This window comes from Rutidosis leptorrhynchoides, chromosome 8, assembly GCF_046630445.1.
Source record: "Rutidosis leptorrhynchoides isolate AG116_Rl617_1_P2 chromosome 8, CSIRO_AGI_Rlap_v1, whole genome shotgun sequence".
Classification (NCBI taxonomy): Eukaryota; Viridiplantae; Streptophyta; class Magnoliopsida; order Asterales; family Asteraceae; genus Rutidosis; species Rutidosis leptorrhynchoides.
Genome location: NC_092340.1, coordinates 373682501 through 373686371, shown reverse-complemented (window position 1 = coordinate 373686371; position 3871 = coordinate 373682501). Strand labels below are relative to the sequence as shown.

Below are 3871 nucleotides of genomic sequence, written 5' to 3'. Positions count from 1 at the left end.
AGCTTGTTGATTTCTAAATGCTTGAGCATTTTGTTCATTAGTTTGTTCCTGAGATGTAAAAAATTGAGTTTGAGATTCAACTAGCTTCGACATCATGTCTTCTAAATTTGGCTTTTTATCATCGGTTTGTGGTGGTTTATTTGGAAAAATAGGCCTTTGCTGGTTGTAAGTATTATTAGATACTTGTTGATTGCTAGGACCTTATTGGTTGTTGTATGGAACATTTCAGTTATAATTCTGATTTTGATTGTAGTTTGGTCTTGGCAGTTGATAATTATTTTGATAGTTATTTCCAGGCCTTTGGTTCATGTATGAAACATTCTCTCTTTGTTCCATTGTTTGTTCAATACTGAGACAATCTTTTGTCAAATGTGGTCCTCCACACTGCTCACAACTAATTCGTATTGCGTGAATATCTTTAGTCATCTTTTCCATTCGTCTCTCGAAAGCATCTAACTTTGCGGAAATGGAATCAAAGTCATGGCTAGAATTGGCTCTAGCCGCTTTAGATAATCTAAGGATGTCTTTTTCTTGATGCCACTCATGTCATGTGAGTGGGAGGCCGTGTTATCAATAATTTTGTAAGCTTCAGTTGCGGTTTTCTTCATAATGGAACCACCAGCTGCTATGTCGATGTCTTTTCGTGTAGTAATGTCGCATCCTTGATAGAATATTTGTACTATTTGATAAGTGTCTAAACCATGTTGAGGACATCCTCTCAAAAACTTTCCAAATCTTGTCCACGCTTCATATAAAGTTTCATTTGGCTTTTGCGTGAACGTAACAATTTCTCCTTGAAGTCTTACGGTTTTAGATGCTGGAAAGAATCTTTTAAGAAATTTCTCAACTAAAACATCTCATGTATCAATCGCTCCTTCAGGTAACGATTCTAACCAATCTTTGGCTTCTCCCTTTAAAGTTCAGGGAAATAACATGAGATAGATCTGTTCATCCTCAACTTCTCTGATTTTAAATAGAGTATAGATCCTATTAAAGGTACGAAGATGTTCGTTTGGATCTTCTTTTGGCGTACCACTAAATTGGCATTGATTAGTTACCATGTGTAGGATTTGTCCTTTGATTTCATAATCTGGCGCATTAATGTCTGGTTGAGTAATGGCATGACCTTGGCCAGTGCGTGTAGCTCTCATTCGATCCTCCATACTTAGAGGTTCCTGATTTTCCATGATTGAATTTGTTGAATCTGAATCATTAGAGGATTTTAATTTAATGGGTTCTTCCTCGACAATCTCTGGTTGTATGATTTGTGGTTCAGGAGGAATAATTAGTAGTTTAGGATCTCTGAATTGTCCTCGAATATCCTCCGGGTTCTCAATTGTGAGATCAGGTTCAAAAAATGGATTATCGGAAATTTGAATTGGAGTACTTGGTCGACTAGATGATGATTCTAAAGAAAAATCAATGGCGACAATGTTGGCTAGATGTCTTGATCGAGTTACAGGTGGTGAACGTATGAAAGGTGGTGAACGTTTTACTCGGTGCATTCACTGAATATCCTATTAGTTATAAAAATAAAAAAAATTATAGAAGTTATCAAATTAATAGACTTTTCTGATTTTGCCCATGTTTCGAATAACCAATAGATGTAGCAGGTATCCAGGACCCTTTAAATCGGAAGCCCACAACTCGCCACTAACAAATCCAACTATTACTACGAACCAGAAAATTTTGGATGTCTATCAATTTAACCGCTTAAAATAATTTTTTTTTCGAAATTTCGATGAAGATAAAAATCTATGTCCTAAAAACTAGAGCGTAGAAATGAGAAAGAAGAAGAGTGCGTCGAAAAACGTCGAAAATAAAAGGTCGAAAAATAAAAATAAGAAAGTAAAGCGTCGAAACACAAACTAAATCTTGCGTCTAAAGATATTAAAGCTTAAAGGAATTCTATATCCAAAATGGCAATAACTTAATAGGCACTAAAATCTATTAAATATTAAAGCGATAAGTGACATCATAAAATTCTAAAGTGCCTAAATCTTAATCTAAAGAAAAAGCACTTAAGGAATTTTACGGCAAAGCCTAAAAATCTAGAAATATAAAATAACTACGGCAAAAACTAAGTTTTAAAACTAGTTACGAACGATAAAAATACAAATTACAATTAAACGATTAAAAATATACAATTTATAAAAAATGATAAAATTACTTATTTTTATAAAAATATTATTTTTATATTATTATTTTTATTAACGTATTAATTTATATAATTAATAATAATAATTACACTTAATATTACTAATTAAAACTAAAAATAAAACTAAGATAAACTAATTAATATTTTAATTAACCCTAATTATAATTAATAATTAAATCTTAACCCTAATAGCGTAATAAATGAGGTACCGGGTTCAGTCTTTCAGACAGCTCCGCGAGTGCGGATTTCTGCTACCCAAACAGCTTCGCGAGTGTGGAGTTACGCAGGTTCAAATTGAGTACAGACTCAAATTCGCAGGTTCAGTTTTTAATATATATATTATTTTTTTTACTTTTGATTTTTATTTTCTTTTTCTGATTTTAATCTTTAGAAAATATAATTTAAGTAAAACTTATATTTTAACAAAAGTTACTTATTAGTTTAGTAACTAAAAATAAAAACTTTTTAATTTTAAACACTTAAACATATATATATATATATATATATATATATATATATATATATATATATATATATATATATATATATATATATATATATATATATATATATATATATATATATATATATATTATGTTTTTATATTTTTGTTTTTAATATTTAAAACTTATATAAATATATTTTTACAAAAATAACTTAAAAACTAATTTTTTTATAGCGTTTCGCTTCGGCGTTGAGTGTTCCCCGGCAACGGCTCTAAAAATACTTGATGTGTGCGAGGTGTAGTACGAAATAGATTATATTTTACTACGAAATACAATTAAATACGATACAATTTTACACAAGTTATTTATTTATTTATTGAATGGATATACCTAAACCTTGCTACAACACTTATAGGCAGTGTACATAATCGTAGAGTAGTGTAGTTTTTAGTAAGTCCGGTTCGTTCCACAGGGAGTCAGCTAAGTTTAACGCTATATTTATTTTAAACTATATTTGTATAAATATATATATATAAGTAATATTATTATTATTATAAAAGGGGGTTTTTACCGTTTAGTGACCGGTTTGTCGATTTTAGAATTTAAGTCACAATTAAAACCTAATGTAAAATATTAAATATAAATATAACTTAATTTAAAGCGTAAAGTAAATGATGATAAATAAAAGTGGGATAAATAAAATTGCAGTAATTTAAAGTACGATAAATAAAATGACGGTAAATAAAATGACGGTAAATAAAAGTACGATGAGATATAAATTAAAGGAATTATGCTTATTTAAACTTCCTTAATCATGATGTTTGACGTGTTGATTTTAATTTATTACCATGGGTTAATTGTCCTTTGTCCTGGATTATTCGATACGTCCATCTGGTTTTTGTTTATAATAGTCCATCGGTCATAAATAAAAAGTACGAGTGTCCTCGTCAAATTACCCTTATACCCGAAGTCAAATATTCCAATTAATTGGGGACTTAAACTGTAACAAGGTCTTAATACTTTTTTAATGATTACACCAGGTTATCGACTGCATGTAACCCAAGGTTTTAATACGTTGTTAATAATTACACAAAGTGTCCTTGTATGTAATCCACACCTGTTTTAATGAGTCCATTGACTATTAATCCATTCCCGTGTCCGGTTAAATGAACAATTATTAGTATTTATAAATATCCCGCCCATCGTGTCCAATTGAGTGTACGTGGTTATTTATAGATACGTCAAATTGTAATTCTCTATATTAAAT

General features: G+C 29.9%; 1 non-coding gene across 1 annotated transcript; it reads left to right on the top strand.

Moving 5' to 3' along the window:
• The first annotated feature begins 696 nt into the window (after positions 1–696).
• On the top strand, positions 697–803 carry LOC139865448 (small nucleolar RNA R71). Its single transcript, XR_011764968.1, has one exon. It is a non-coding gene; the product is annotated as a small nucleolar RNA R71 (small nucleolar RNA).
• Positions 804–3871: the final 3068 nt, after the last annotated feature.